Source organism: Melospiza melodia, chromosome W (genome assembly GCF_035770615.1).
Source record: "Melospiza melodia melodia isolate bMelMel2 chromosome W, bMelMel2.pri, whole genome shotgun sequence".
Lineage (NCBI taxonomy): Eukaryota > Metazoa > Chordata > Aves > Passeriformes > Passerellidae > Melospiza > Melospiza melodia.
Genome location: NC_086225.1, coordinates 23,475,491 through 23,492,627, shown reverse-complemented (window position 1 = coordinate 23,492,627; position 17,137 = coordinate 23,475,491). Strand labels below are relative to the sequence as shown.

General features: G+C 45.6%; 1 pseudogene; it reads right to left on the bottom strand.

Annotated features, from left to right (window-relative positions):
• Nucleotides 1-9,395: 9,395 nt before the first annotated feature.
• LOC134431534 (uncharacterized) lies at nucleotides 9,396-16,006 on the bottom strand (annotated as a pseudogene).
• Between the last annotated feature and the right edge of the window lie 1,131 nt (nucleotides 16,007-17,137).

Genomic DNA, 17,137 nt, shown 5'->3' with positions numbered 1-17,137 from the left:
AGTTTCAATCCTGGTGGACTATGGTGAATTTCACCTATGATCCTGCTTCTAATGTGGCCACTGCCTTTGTGCTTACCATACGTAATGCCACTGTTTATGTTATCCATCCCATCATTGCCCTAGGATTAAACCATGAAAAACCAATACTCTAGCCTTCAGAACATAGAGTGTGGGCATGAAAGATGAATGAAAAGTGGCAAACAGTAAACTTAGAATCCTGCATTACTAGAGAACAGATGGCATTCATTTGTGAAAGCAGTACTATTAATGCTCAGGATGTGTGTTTGGACACTGAACAGAGTATTTGTCACTTTGAAATTTATCCAGTCACTGACCAGAAAACTGTGCTCGTATATACTGGAAAAGGGTGTGTATGCTTGAGAACTGCTTGTGCTGCTGTACAGATTGATAGCAATGGTGTTATTCTGTCTTGTAGAAATCATTCTAATTTCTGTATTTGTAATTTTGTTAAGATTATCGGGAGTGATTTTTTGTACTCAGCCCCAGTGACATCCCACCAGCTGGTTAAAACCAATTACACAATGCAACACAGATTATCACCTACCCCTATTGGGATGGACCTTTCATTAGTAAAACAATTAATTAAGCACAAAGACCTACTGGAAATCTTGAAGAAAATCCAAGAAAGTGGAAAGAGAACCTTAATTACTGTCCAACATGATACAAAGGAGATAACCAGAGTTCTACAAAGAATAAAACAAAATATGGATCATCACTGGTGGGATGTGATCTTTGGGTGGTCACCAACTGCAAATGGAATCTTTAATAAGTTGTGCCACCCCATTGTAGTTTTACTAATATTAGTTGGGATAAGCTTAGGATTATCTATTATATTGTTAATTTGGAACTGGAGAATGCTACAACGAATAGCTGTACTAACATCTTTGTCAAACGTACATGGTGAAGCACTAAAAGACACTTATTGTTGTGAAGGTTTTCATTAAGTAAAAGAATTTACTTATTTCCTAGGAAAGGGGGGAATGAGACAGAGTAGAGATCCATTCTGAATTAGGTGAAGTGTCTAAGAAAGGTGAAAAGTCTGTGAGGCCAAAGCTGAAGGAAAAACTGCAGGCCAGAGACAGTGAGAAGACAGAGAATAAACAGCAGAAGTAACCACAAGGTCAATTTGCCCCCAACCTAGGAATTCCTTTGATAAAGAAGAACTGGTAAATGTCACGCGGAATGAATATGTATGAACCTATTGTGAAACTGTATGCATATGCATTTGGAAGGGGGATAAAAGGAGACTTGAGATCTCCAGGGGTACGCATGCCTTTTGAGGAGGATTTCCTCTGCTTGCCTCCAACAGATTTCCTCTGCTTGCGTCCAACGCGTGTCCTAATTAAAGCATACTGGGCTTTACAACTTTTATAAAGTTGTGAGGTTTCTTCCTTTCTCCGCAAAATACCCCTCCGCCCTCGCCCTTGCTGCTCTTTCAGAGGTTGTGCAAGGAAGGGGGCTGTGTCTGCTGCAGTTGGAGGAACTCTGTGGGGGCAGGGCTGGAGCTGTCCTGTGCCAGTTCCCTACCCGCCTTTGGCTGATGGCTTCCCTGGGCCCCTCTCATGACTTTTCTAAGTGTTGGGAGATGCTCAGAGCTCTGTGTTGTGGCTGCACTAATAGAAACCTGGACCCTTCACTCACCAAGGCCCTGATGTGGCCCTATGGCACCTTGGAGCCAATGGTTTGATGGGAATAAATATTTTGACAACAATTAAAAGCCTTTCCAGCACTGGGGAGGTATTCATTTGTGAACAATTCTCAGGGGCCACAAGGCTCCGCAGGGATGAGTAATTTTAACACTAAGGTGTGACAAACAGTTATGTGTAGTTAAGGATCCAGTGTTATCCAGTGTTGAATATCTATGATTTAAAGCTAAAAAGTGTGGAAATGCATATTATATTGTTATAAATGATCAATCAAAAAGCCAAATTTATCAAAATGCGAAAAAGATTTTATTTTTCTCTTTCTGCGACCAAAATATGGTCCTAAAAACCCCACAGCCAAAGACACAGAGTTGAGCCCAGGATCGGCGCTGGGTGAACCTAGATATGACCTCTATCGCATCAGACCTTCCCCTTTTCATGAGCACCGTTTCTTGCGGGGCTGTTTTATACAGATTTTTTGCCTGAGGCAGAGGAGTCCCAGTTTCTTTTGTAACTGCATATTCAAGACAGTTTCTTTCACTGTGCAGAGCTGGACAGTTGCTGTTTCCTGAGTGGTAGCCAGCATTAATCGCATCAGGGGAAGCCACATATTCAGATGTATCTTTCTGGCCACTTCTGTTATCTTGATTGATGGTATCAGTAGGGCGATGTTCGTCCTTGGGGGTCTTCCGATCACTCAGGATAGCGGCAATCATCGCGCTGGCCATGTCTATTCATAAGTTAACTGGGTATTGTTCTCCTGCTGCCTTCAGGAATCTCGGAATTCCAAGTAGACGTCTGTCTTAGGGCTGCTTGTGGTCAGAGACTCATTTGGATTTCACAATCTTATAAAATACCTTCTCTCTATAAGCATGAATTATTTCATAACTGTAGTATATGGTAGAGATAATTCATGCTATTTATGTATAAAATATTGTAAAATCCAAGCTATGTCTTTTGACCACCCCAGCTGGGAGCAGAGTCTTATTTTTATTCAATTAGTTCCCGGACAATGTTAAGATAATATCGAGTCTGTTAACATATGAATGGAACCTTCCTGAGCGATGATCACCGACTTCCCTGGAATGCAGGAGTCATCTCGCACCTCGAAGATTGCATCTACTGCACTGATTACTGGCGCCACCCTTTACATGTGTATGCGGACTTCTCCGGAGTGCTCTGACAACATCTAGACACCTGGAACTGGACTTTTGTCTAACCCTGCACGTGTATGGCCCCAGATCTGCATGTGAAGGGACACAAAGGAACATTTGATCATCTCTGCCTCAGGCAGAATAAACTGTATATAAGCTCGCTGCATGAAGCAGTCGGGGTGAACCGAGGGGGAGACTGACATTTTGGTGGTCAGATCCAGGTTTACCCACTGCTGATCCTGGGGTTGACGCTGCCCTTGACTGTGGTGATTTTTTTTTCTGAGCGAAATTCTGTTTCGCTGACAATCTAATAAATAATTGCTAAATTTTCTTATAAATTTTGCTCCTGATTTGATCATTTATAACAATTTGGTGACAGCCCAAAGTGATTTGATATTGTGGTTCGGGACACCTTTCCCACCTGGGGGGCGCTCCGCTGATTTCAGTGGCCCAAGCAGGATTGGATTCCAAAAAAACCAATCAAATTCACGAAGATCGGCAACCGGAGCTGCAAGCCACAACCAGAGTCAGGAGCTGCAACCAGAGCCCCAGCCAAGGGGGATAAAAGGGCCCAGTTGTCTGCAAGCTCGGAATGATCCAGAGAGATCTCCAAGACCCGAGGTTTATTTTCACTCAGAAAAATTGATGTGCACGAAGAAATCCACACTGGAAAAGGAACCGTAAGTATTGCGTGGTTGAGTGGAGCGTGATCGGACGCGTGTGTGAGACGTGACTTTGTCACGAGGCGAGAGTGGACCCCACGATCGCAGTTCCACCATCCCCCGAGGGACGTGGTCAATCAAGGGGGAAGTGAAAGGCTTTTGTTGAACACACAAGACCGTAGGCTCGGGGGGAGTCTAGGGGGAAAAGTGGCTACGGTTGTGATCAGGAGGGGGGAAGAGACGAGCCTGGAAAATTGCAGGAACCCGTCTGCCTTCTGAAACCAGATGAAACAGGTAAAAATCAGCCTAAAAAGTCAGCAGAGCGGTGCACTGCTTGACTGAGGCAGGCTTGTGGCTTTTTGCAAGCAAAAGAACCCAACATCGGAGAGAAAGACGGGACCCTCAATGAATGTCCCGGTGAAACGAGAAAAGGTAAGAAAAATCGTAACACTCCTTGAGAAAATGGGGTTGGGAAAGAGCAGACTCCAGAGAAAAGCCCAGGAAAAACCCTCCCAGGGTCCCGAAAGAATTCTGTCAGAAATCCCAAGAGATAGTTCCCTGGGGGGGATGCTGGAACACTGGGACGAAAGCCCGCAGAGGGTGGGAAAGTCCAAGGATAAAATTATCCATTTTTGTATGGAAAAATGGGGAGGGAGATCGGAAAATATGTGGTCTGGCTGATATTCAGCACATTTGAACCTTGGACTTGTGAGTCTTTGTATGACCACGTGGCCGGTTGCTGTCCGCGGGATCCTGAGGAGATTGAGTATGCTGACATGTGGAAGCATGCTTGTCTGAGACTATACTCGATACGAGCTCTCTGGCGCACGGCAAAAGCAGAAAAGGAATGGGAAGTATTGGAAAATCTTCCACCCCCTTACCTTGTGGCCCTGCAGCAGCCCGATCCCACGCAGGCACAAGTGACACCAGGGATGCCTCTCGAGGCAGAGGCTCTGCAAGCCCAGGCAACCGCACCACCACCACCGCCAGAGCAGGGGGTGACATCTGCTTTCCCACATGACCACGCAGCAGCGCTGCAGCCGCTACTGCAGGTGTCTCCAAAAATCGAGGAAAGAAAGGTAGACGACTCTAGGGACGTCTCTCCCCCGGCATGTCGGATGAGGCGGTGAACAAGGAGGGCACCCACGGGGAAAAGTGGGGACGAGGAGGAAAAAGCCTGCATCTACCCTTTATGGGAAATGCCGACAGCTCCGGGGGTGATTGGATACGTACATACCCCGATCAACACAAGTGATGTGAGGGCGTTCAAAAAGGAAATGGGAAAATTAATGGATGATCTTTTGGGGGTGGCAGAGAGGTTGGATGAGTTTTTGGGGACCAGCATACACACCTATGAGGATCTCCAAGCGATCTTAAGATTGCTGTTTAACAACAAGGAAAGAGACATGATCTGGAAAACTGCGATCAAGGATTGGGAAAAACGAAACCCGAACGGGGGGGGGCTGGAGAAGAACGGTGGCCAAACCAGAAGCTGTCTTGGGAAGCCCAGACAGAGAGGGGGAGAGAGAAAATGATAAATTTAAGAAATATGGTCATTCAAGGTATCCGGGAGGCGGTACCAAAGGGGCAGAACATGAGCAGAACTCAGGGAATGTCAGGGGAAAGATGAAACTCCCACGGAGTGGTTGGAAAGGCTCCAGAAAGGTCTGAGAATGTATTAAGGAACAGACCCTGACTCCCTGGTGGGAATGGTGTTGTTGAAAATGCAGTTTGTGGTGAAGTCTTGGGAAGATATTGGAAAAAAACTAGAGAAAATAGACGGGCGGCAAGAGCAGGGTTTGCAGGAATTCCTGTGGGAAGCCCAGAAAGTGTACATGAGACGGGATGAGGAGAAACTAAAGATTCAAGCCAAGGTTTTGGTGGTGGCAGTAAGGGAAGCACAGAAGCAGGAGCAAGGGAAAGATACAGCAAAAAAGGCACCGGCAAAGAAACCGGGTCCGTCACAGGGGAAGGGCTCGGGCGAACAGAAGCGGGATTTTGAGTGCTTTTACTGCAAACAGAAGGGGCACATCCAACGGAATTGTCCCAACAAAGCCAAGGACCAGGCAATGTTTCAGGAGGATTAGGGGTGTCAGGGGCTTTTCAGTTTGGGGTTCGGGACACTGAGAGAGCCCTTGATAAACTTAAGAGTGGGACCCCACAAGGAAGAAATGTGGTTTATGGTGGACTCAGGGGCAGAGCGGACAACGGTGCTACAGATACCAAAAGGGTGCTCTCTGAGCAATGACTCCATGATGGTAACTGGAGCAAAAGGGGAACCTTTCGAGGTTCCGATCATAAAAAATGTAGAAATAGACACAGGAAATATAAAGCGCAAAGGAAATAAATTATTGGCCAGGGACACGGACTTCAATTTGCTGAGGCAGGACATGGTGGTTGCTCTGGAAATTGGGTTAGCGGTAGAAATATCCCGGCTCAAGGTGAGACTTTACAGCCTCACTGTTCAAGACGAGGAAAAGATAGACCAGAGGGTGTGGTATGTTCGGGGGGAAGCTGGGAGGCTGGACATAGAAGCAATTCAGGTTGAAATTGAGAGGCCATAAGACCTGATACGGGTCAAACAATATCCCCTCTCCATGGAAGGGAGGAGGGGCTTGAAACCAGTGATTGATGAATTAATAAAGAAAGGTACACTGGAGCCCTGCATGTAAAGACACAACACCCCAATTCTGGAGGTGATAAAAACTGATGGAAGCTTTAGGCTGGTGCAGGACTTGCAGGCTGTGAACCAGAGAACTAAGACTTTGTTCCCCAGTTTCAAATCCTTACACTTTGTTGAACAATATTTCTCCTGAGGACACTTGGTACAGTGTAATTGACTAAAAGGACACTTTCTTGACCTGTCCTCTCGCCGACGACAGCCGTGATTATTTCGTGTTTCAGTGGGAAGACCTGGAGGTGAACAGAAAGCAGGAACTCAGGTGGACTTCGTTGCCTCAGGGCTTCGTGGACTCTCCAAATTTATTTGGACAGGCACTTGAACAGGCTTTAAGTCAGTTTGTACCAACCGAAGGGACAAAACTTCTACAGTATGTAGATGATTTGTTGATCCCAGATCAAAGGGAGGAGGCTGTAAGGACGAGCACAGTCGAGCTTTTGAACTTTTTGGGGGAAAGGTGGTTGAAGGTTTCAAAGTCAAAGTTGCAATTTGCAGAGCCTGAGGTCAGGTACTTGGGACATTGGTTAATCAGGGCAAAAAGAAACTGGACCCGGAAAAGGTGGCAGGGATTATTGCCTTGCCACCCCCGCAGACAAAAAGGGAGGTCAGACAGCTTTTGGGGTTGTTGGGGTATTGCCGGCAGTGGATTGAAGGTTACAGTGAAAAGGTGAAGGTTCTATATGAGAAACTCACCATGGACCGGATCAAATGGACAAAGACAGATGAAGAAGAATTTAAGGGAGTCAAGGAGGCACTCACAGCGGCACCAGTGCTGAGTCTCCCTGACGTGAGAAAACCCTTTCAGTTGTTTGTGGATGCTAGCAATCACATGGCACGCGGGGTGTTGACGCAGGACTGGGTGGGGGTCAGGAAACCTGTGGGTTACTTGTCCCGGCTTTTGGACCCGGCCAGCAGGAGCTGGCCCACGTGCTTGCAGGCAATTGTGGCAGTGGTTTTGCTGGTGGAGGAGGCCAAGAAGGTAACCTTCGCTGCACCTCTGGTGGTATTTGCACCGCACAATGTGCGGGGCATACTGTCGCAGAAAGCAGACAAAAGGCTCATGGATGCAAGTTTGCTAAAATATGAAGCCATTTTGATTCACTCACAGGACTTGGAATTGAGAACTATGACAGCGCAGAATCCTGCACAGTTTCTGTTCGGGGGAGCTTCAGAGGAGCTGATTCATGACTGCGTGGAGTTGGTCGAGTTGCAGACCAAAATTAGGGAGGATTTGGAAGAAGAGGAATTGGACGAGGGGGAGAAGTGATTTGTGGACAGGTCAAGCAGAGTGATTGAGGGGAAAAGGAAATCAGGGTACGCAGTTGTGGATGGGAGAACGGGAAAGGTGATTGAAGCAGGTCCCCTGAACGCGAGCTGGTCAGCACAAGCATGCGAACTGTACGCAGTACTGAGAGCATTGAAGGGACTGAAAGGGAAAAATGGAACGATCTTTACAGATTCAAGGTATGCCTTTGGAGTGGTTCACATGTTTGGGAAAATTTGGGAGGAAAGGGAACTGATCAACACGAGGGGAAAGGGACTGATGCACGGGGAGTTAATCCGGCAAATTTTAGAAGCTCCAAGAGGGCCAGAGGAAATTGCGGTGGTCCATGTGAAGGGACACCAGTCAGGAATTCAGTTCTGGACCAGGGGGAATAATTTGGGAGATCAGGAGGCCAAAACCGCAGCGTTGATGATGGTAAGTACCCCAGAGATCGAAAGGGAAGAAACCCCTGACGATCCTCCTCAGCTCTCCCAAAAGGAGATCGAATGTTATGAGAAGATCGGAGGAAAATTGAAGGAAGGTAAGTGTAGGTTGCCTGATGGGAGAGAATTGGTTTCCAGAGGTTTTACCAGAAGAATTTTTAGGAAATTGCACCAACGAACACATTGGGGGGCACAATCCCTGGTGGAACAATTTTTGAAATTTTTCGGATGCAAGGGAATTTATGAATTGGCAAAGCAAGAGGTACAAGGGTGCCTGATTTGTCAAAGGGTAAACAAATCAAGAGCCAAACAGGCTGCCCTGGAGTGTCGCCCTGTCGCATACCGACCTTTCGAACTAATCCAAGTTGATTTCACAGAGTTGCCAAAAGTGGGAAGGTTCAAATTTGTACTGGTAATTGTGGACTAATTGACTCATTGGGTGGAGGCCTTTCCCAACTCAAGGGCAATGGCTCAGACAGTGACAAGAAAATTACTAGAGGAAATTGTACTCTGTTATGGGGTGGTGAGTTGCATTGATCTAGATCAAGGAACACATTTTACATGGAAGTTTATTAAGCGAATGGCTGATGCACTAGGTATTTTATGGGAGTACCATGCTCTGTGGCACCCCCAGAGTTCAGGACAGGTGGAGAGAATGAATCAAACTTTGAAGGCACAACTATCTAAATTAATTTTGGAAACAAGGATGTCCTGGTTGAAATGCCTGCCTTCGGCACTGCTTAATATCCGAAACATGCCTCACTCAGAGACGGGGGTCTCACCATTTGAAATGTTATATGGTATGCCATATAGACATGGAATGCCGATGGGACACTCCAGGTTTGAGGATGGTCAGATTCAACCATATCTGGTTGCAATCAACAGGAATTTACAGGAACTCAGAAAGCAGGGAATAGTGGCCCAGAGTGCTCCTTTGGGATTTGCTATTCACAAAATCCAACCGGGTGAAAAGGGCTTGTGATAGTGTGGAAAGAAATTCGCACGCTCCTCACTGGGAAGGTCCTTTTCTTGTGCTCCTGACAACAGACACGGCTATTCGGGCAGCGGAGAAGGGCTGGACGCATGCGTCTAGGCTGAAGAAAGTTGTACCGCAGGAGGAAGAGCCCGAGTGGAGGGTCACTTCTTCCCCAGGTGACTTGAAGGTCAGACTCCAACGTCCTTGTAAATGACCGATGGCGAGTGGATAAGTTGTATACTGTCAGATTGTGTATGCTATCCGTTTGTACACTTTAAGTGTGAATATTGTCAAGGGGTTTTTGTTATTCATTGTAGAAGGGGACAGACGCTGAAGGGGCTGTGTACGCAGTGTTTAGAGAAAGAGCTTGCATTGACTGACTGTATCCTGACCTTAGCAACCAATTTGGGAATCACTGAATTGGACTCACAGGAGTGGTTTTGCATTTTTCAAAACGGGGTGTGTGGGAAGCTTAGACCTCAAGCAGAAATTTTGGATGTGGAGTGCCGGAAATCCATCAGGATACCATGCAGTTGTGATGCAATCAGTGTGTCACGGTGGGGCGACTTTAAGAGGAGGTATGCGGCTAGGTCCCAGGGCGTGCTCCCCGAAGAGTTCTCCTGATGCCGCGAAGATGGTCTTCCTCACCGCTGGTGGCACCTTAGGGGGCAGAGGCAAAGGCAGAGGAGTACGCCTGGTGGGGGTGCTGATTGGCCTGAGCCTAGTCGTGTGCGAGACACAGAGTCTGCGCACTGAGGTCTCAAGGAAAGGTGGAAGCGAAAGCTCCGCAGATGAGTGTGGAAAATGCACTCAGGTGGTCCCAGTCGCAGGGGACGGAGGACACTCAGCATACCAAGCCCCAAGAGAATGTCTCAGGGAACCTGGAAGGTACTATTGGAAGAATGGCCCTCAGGTAAAATTGTGTGAATTGGAAACTGGGATTTGGTGTATCAATCCCGAGGCAGGGCTAAGGAACGGGCAGTCAAGTGAACACAAGCATCAAATGAGAAAACAAAGTGTGGAAACAATGTCCATCCCCATTTGTAACCAATGTAACTGAACCATGTGAGTTGAGGGGAAGATGGAATCAATCTTTATAGCATATCAGCAGGTGAATCTCTTGTGCTACGACAATGTGAGGCTGGGAATATGCATGATGAATGGGAAAATGTACTGGATGGCGAAAAATGCAAAATTTGACAACAAATTTACCTTGAACAAGGACCCACTCATATTGGACCTGGCACTAGCAAATGATGACAGGGAGTGCCTGCAATATGATCAGGTTGTTTGTTTCACAAAGAATAAAAATTACTAGGATCCTGAGGGTGTTGCCCAATTGATAAATGACACAAAACTCGGATAAGTTTTGTGGGTGCTTTATTAAGGGCCCGGGGAACTGGGGGACTCACGTCCCTAAAACCCGAGCCCCCAAATTCACGTATGGGTGCTTCCCTCTTATACATGCGATTCACAACAAAGTCTCCAAGAAACAGTTCCCAGTTCCCCTTGCCTAGTCTCCAAGAAACAGTTCCCCGTTCTCCTTGCCTAGTCACAGACCCTTTGTGATACATTCCTTGGTTCACAAACAAGATCATTAATCTTCTGCTTATCTTATTCTAAGAGCATTGTATGCTGCCTCCAGACAGGTTAGCATTCTTACTTTCCTGCACTAGTTTAAATATTTATTAAATCCCTAAGACTACCTGCTAGGTTACACACAAAACCCAACACACTTTCAACGGCTACAAAACTACTTTTTAACAAACCAGTTCACACACAACTCACTATAATTAAACATTTTGCTAAATTTCCTTTCTTTTCCAACATTTCCCCCCTTTTGAGCATCCTTCAGTCTTGCTGCAAGGATGCTCAATCAACAGTATTGACAGTAACATCTTCATAACGAGGTGGGGAGTGTTCTTCATTCTGCCGCCCGCGGGTCATCCCCTTCAGCAACCGGACAGATCGCCTCTTTTCCTTTTCGATCACACCTAAGAGGCATCTATATACAATCCATATAGTCACTAAAAATACTAAAAACATTAGTACATACTGTATAGCAGACGTAATCCAGCCAGAGAGGTGAAGCCCCAAAGAATCAAATACTGCTCCTATCCAATTATGCTGTGCTTCCTTTTCAATTTCCTTGGTTTTTGTTTCCACTTCTGCCAGTTGAGAAATATCTTTCTCAACTTCAAGTGTAACATTTGGAATGTGTACACAGCAATGATATATTCTCCTACTCAGGTAACCACAAACTCCATGCTCTTTTAACAGTAGCAAATCCAATGCCATTCTATTTTGTAGGGTCATTCTTGATGTAGCTTGCAATTGCAAATTTAGATCTTTAAATCCCTTCTTAGTGGCTGCTGCCAACCTTTCTGTCTGTCCTAACAAATTGTTGAGCATTTCCCTGTTTCGATATGTCACTACTGGAGGGAATAATGACTCTAATATCCATCCAAATTGTACTCCTGAGCCAGGTTCATGCCACTGCTCCTCTAGGGATTCTTCCCTCTTTCTGAGTCCTTTCCTTTGGATCAATCTATTCTGTTTCCAGTATGGACACAGTGTGGGAACCCCTAGGGTGATTTGTGTTGCTGATCCATCTAGAGGTAAATGTGTGGTCCACTGTCCGTGTCCCAACACCCAGACTAAATTTCCAGGGCTATGCACAGTAGTATATCTGCAATCTATAGGTCCATCCATGGACTCTCTGCTAACCGTGTGATCATACCCCCTACACTCGCATCCCCACTTTAATGCCATTTTCACCGGTACCAATCCGATTCGGTCTTCCGGTGTATCACATGTAAAAACCTCAGTACAATTCCAATCCTCTTTCTGCGGTCTGAACTCTCGGGAAGATGTAGATGTGATAAGGGCCGTATAATGTGACTGATTCTTTACTCCTGACCATTGGATGCACCATTGTACTTCCCCAAGGTAATTATAGTGTTCCAAAACACTAGGTCCCCATAATGTCTTCCAACTATTCCAGGTGTCAAAATTCTGTGTGACATTCTGACAACTCATCTCATTTTGTTGGGATTTCGTTCTTATTCGTACTGTATTGCATGGTTCATCTATTGGGGTTGCAATTAAACACCTCCTGGTATTTTGAATCCAACCATAATGATTGGATTTCTTTTCACATTCCTCTCTAGTCATAGCCCGAATGGTCATACACAAATCCCTCCATACATCTACTGGTTTGGGAACTGACTGGCAGGACCATGAAACATTCTTGAATGTTTCAGGCATTTTGGTTTCCCGTATTATTCCCCGGGGAATTGGTTCACCTGCAGCCTGTGGTAATGGCAAGCAAGCTGTTATTTTAGTCACATTCTGCATGATCCCAAAATCTCTGATTAATCCTACCACTAAGTTTTCCTGCTCAGTATTTCGTTCTGTTGTATCATTAACCTCCCGTCTACTCCTTCTACCGTGTCTCTGTAAGGATAACATCATTCTGTCATGCCTCCACCATGCATTTCCTATTCTAGGATTAGTGACACTCGACCACCCACAACCTTTGTCTTCCTTTCCCCACCAATTGGTCCCGTCCTCTATTCTGTCCCAGGTCAGTTCCCTATTTTGCTTCCACCATTTGACCCAAAGGTTCCTTTGATATCTTGATCTTACTAGGAAGGAACAATTTATTCTGAGAGGAGGCCCATCCCACATGTCCACTGCCATTGATACTGGATTAACCTTTATGTTTTCAGCACGATCCCCTGTCCATGGCAAAACCCTCATACTCACTCTTTTGTAATCAAAACTATCCCATATTTTCACCAAACATGTATATTCTCCCGTATCGTTTGTGGTTACCTTGGTAAGATTCAGTACCGTGTTTCCTTGTTGTTTATCCTGATCCCAACCGACTCCTATCTTGCCTCGGCTTCTTTCAGCCCCCCGTTGCCATATTGCAATAACTTCACCGGCCTCAACTTTCTGGCTGTCAAATATAACACAAGTTAATTGAACATCCATCCCTTCCATGACTGCAACCTTTGTTTCTTCAACCTGTACTAGAGTAGACCCTTGAACAGGTACTAGTCTCATGATTACTAGCAGTAATATAATTAAGAATGTGGCTTTTCGGGGAAGATCATCCGGGTTGGAGACACTATCTGGGTTTCCCATTGGAACGGTGCCTTTTTTACCCTGGTGTAATGGATCCAAGCATCCATCTCCTGGACCTTCACCGCCGTGTAGGTCGTCATCATCACCTGGTGGGGTCCACTCCATGATTCCCGTAGCGGATCCGTGATCCACTTCTTGACGTACACCTGGTCCCCAGACTGGATGTCGTGGACAGAATTCTCCAGCGTGAGCGGTCTATTCCACTGTAATGTATTTCTTAAAGAATTCAAGATCTTATTAAGTGACATAACATACTCTGCAATCGCCTGGTCCCCACTCACATGTACCTCCCCTTTTAATACAGTTGCATGATATGGTTTGCCATATAATATCTCATATGGACTTACGCCTACCTTTTCCCTTGGTTTAATTTGAATCCTGAGTAGGGCCAAAGGCAAAGCTTGAGGCCAGTGCAGTTTAGCTTCCTGGCAAATCTTTTTGATTTGTCCTTTCAGGGTTTGATTCATCCTTTCCACCTGCCCACTATACTGAGGTCTCCAGGGGGTATGCAAATTCCAGGTTATATCTAACATTCGTGCTAATTCCTGCACTACCCCGGCTATAAAATGTGGACCCCTATCTGATGACAATCCTAAAGGTACTCCAAATCTTGGTATTATTTCTTTTAACAAGGTTTTTACCACCTCCTTAGCCTGATTAGTTCTACATGGAAAAGCTTCCGGCCACCCTGAGAATGTACATATGTACACTAACAAGTATCTGTATCCCTGTGCCCTAGGCAGTTCTGAAAAATCAACTTGCCAGTAATCTCCTGGTTGTGGCCCGACTTGCAACTTTCCCATTTGTATTTGTCTCCTAACTACGGGATTATTTTTCAAACATACCGGGCACATTGCATTAACTCTTTTTGCCATTGTTAACATCTGATTAGAGATTATCTCATTCTTCAAAAATTTTACCAATACTTCTGCCCCCCAATGACATTTAATATGTTCTGATTCCAAAATAAATTTCATTATGCGGGTAGGTACCACTATTTGTCCCATTGGTGTAACGTACCACCCAAGTTGATTCTTCTGTGCCCCTTGCAAGTTTATTAGTTTTCCATCTTCTATTGAATATTTGGGCTCCTGATTCAGGTATGGGGTAGCCGGATTTGTTCTTACCGGTACCAATGCCATTTGAGTCCATACTTCCCATGCCACTTGCCGTGCTGTAACATCAGCAAATCGATTTCCTCTGTAAATGTCTCCTTCCGCAGTCTGATGTCCTCTAACATGCATTACTGCAACTGCTTTGGGACTGTGTACCGCATCCAGTAGCTGTAGCACTTCTTCCCGGTGCTTGATGTTGGTTCCCTGTGAATTCAAAAGCCCCCTTTCCTTCCATAATGCCCCATGTACATGAACCCCACCAAAGGCATATTTAGAATCTGTCCAGATATTAACCCTTTTGTCCTTGCTCAAATACAGGGCTCTGGTGAGTCCAATCACCTCTGCCTTCTGGGCCGAAGTTCCAGGTAACAAAGCCTTTGCCTCTATTACCCGATCCAATGTTACCACTGCATACCCGGCATAGCGAGTCCCATTCTCGACAAAACTGGATCCACCAGTGTATAGTTCCCATTCAGGTTCTTCCAATGGTTCATCCTTTAGGTCGGGTCTGCTGGCATATACTTGTTCAATTACCTCTACGCAATCGTGCACCAGTCCCCCAGCCTCCTGGTCACTGCGTAAAAACTCTGCTGGATTAACATAATTAGTAGTCCTTATTTCAATATCATCCTGTTCTCTCAGGATGGCCTGGTATTGCAACATTCGACTGGATGATAGCCAGTGACCCCCCTTTTGCTCCAAAACGGCCATGACCATATGGGGAACAAACACTTTCATTTTTGCCCCCAAAGTCAATTTCTGGGCCTCTTGAATAAGAATTATTGTTGCCGCCACGGCTCGTAAACACGAGGGCCACCCGGAACTTACCGAATCCAGTTGTTTAGAGAAGTATCCCACTGGCCTCTTCCAGGATCCCACCTTCTGCGTGAGGACCCCCAATGCCAGTTTTTGCCTCTCATTCACGTATAACTGGAATTCCTTGGTCAGGTCAGGGAGTCCTAGGGCTGGGGCCTCCTTTAGTGCCTGCTTCAATTCCTGGAAGGCCTTCTTTTGCTGTGTCGTCCACTCCAACCGAGGCTGCTTCAAGGCCTCATACAGTGGCTTGGCTAGGAGACCAAAATTCATCATCCACAGTCGACACCATCCCACCATTCCTAGAAAAGATCTCAATTCCTGATGGTTACGAGGCAAAGGAATAGCACATATTGCCTCTATTCAGTTTACTCCCAAACGTCTCTGCCCTTGTGTGATCTCACAACTGAGGTAAATAACGCTATTTTTGACCAATTGAGCTTTTTCCTTAGAAACCCGATACCCTGCTTGGCCAAGCATGTTGAGTAATTTAATTGTTAATTCCACACACATTTCCCTTTCCTTAGTAGCCAGAAAAATGTCGTCCACGTACTACAGGACTACATACAAGGATGGGGATATTGTTACCTGGGTTATCTTCCATTCCTCCAGCTCCTTGGCCAGTTGGTTTCCAAAAATAGTGGGGGAGTTTTTAAATCCCTGTGGGATTCTGGTCCACGTAAGCTGCTTCTTTCTCCCAAAATCAGGACTCTCCCACTCGAAGGCAAAATATTTCCTACTTTCTACTGCCAGTGGGATGCAGAAGAAGGCATCTTTAAGGTCAATCACTGAGAACCATTTAAACTCCTCCGATACAGATGTTAACAAGGTATAAGGATTAGCAACAACTGGATGTATGTCTTTCACTATTTCATTAATAGCCCTTAAATCCTGTACCAAACGGTACTTACCATTAGGTTTCTTTACTGGAAAAATTGGAGTATTATACTCCGATTCACATTCCTGTAATATTCCTTGAACCAAAAATTGTTTAATTAACGGGGCTACTCCCCTCCTTGCCTCATGCTTCAAGGGGTATTGCTTTACCCTCACTGGTCGGGCCCCTTCCTTTAGTTCCACCTTTACTGGCTGCGCAGCTTTAGATTTTCCGGGGACCCCTGACTCCCATACCCAGGGTACTACAGCCTGCTCAATTTCTTCTGGAATAGGAGAGGCATCCACTTCCTTGATTACAAAAATGCCTGCTATTTGTTCCTCAGGTATTTCCAATTTCACCCTTCCCCTTTCAAATATTATTTTCACATTAAGTCGGGACAACAGATCTCTGCCAAGAAGGGGTGTGGGGCAGTTTGGCATATACAAAAATTGGTGATCTAATTCCTTCTCCCCAAACCTAAGATTTAAAGGTTTTAAAAATGGTTGTTCCTCTATTCCTGATATCGTTTTACAGCCCTTATTCCTCCCGTAGAGTTTGGGTCCCACCTAGGTTCCTCACTTGGTACCAATTCATCAACTGTGTCATTTAGTTGTCTCAACCAAATTTCCTCACGAGCCTTTTCTCTAGTGGCTCTAATAACCATTTCCTTTTCCGTGGAATCCATTATAGTATCTAATAATACCTGTAAATCATTCCAGTCCGGATTCTGAGTCTTTATTACCATTTTAACCACCCTTGCCACCTGTTTCAGGATCCTCCCGATAACTCCCCGCTGATTGCTTCCATATTACCAAATCCCCGGAGGAGAAAGGCACCTTTATAAGTATCCTTTCTCCCTGTGGTCCCACAGCTTCCCTTAACGACGCAATTAACTGTGGCCCCTTCTGCCCCTTCCTTCCCTGGCGAGTCCGCCCTGCTAACGGAGTTCTTTTAACACTCTCATTCTTTTCACCATCACCACCATCACTATCACTCTCACTAGATCCCGTTTTTATAGCTATATCCGCAGGGGGAGCAGGGGGCACATTAGGAGCAACCGGAACCCTTGGAAGTGCTATACAATAAGACAAATCGTCCTCGACTGAAGGATACAAATTACGCTCCTTTCTTTCTTTACATCCCACACACTCCCTCTCATCATTCACTTCTAAAACCAAAATACCGCATTCCTTTTGCCATTCCTCTTTCCGGTACAAAACGATAAACAAATCCAAATATGGTATTTCATCCCATTTCTCATTTCTCCTTAAAAATTGCATCAAAGATTCCATTATCCCCAATTCCAGTGTACCATTCACCTGCCATCCCGCTTCCCC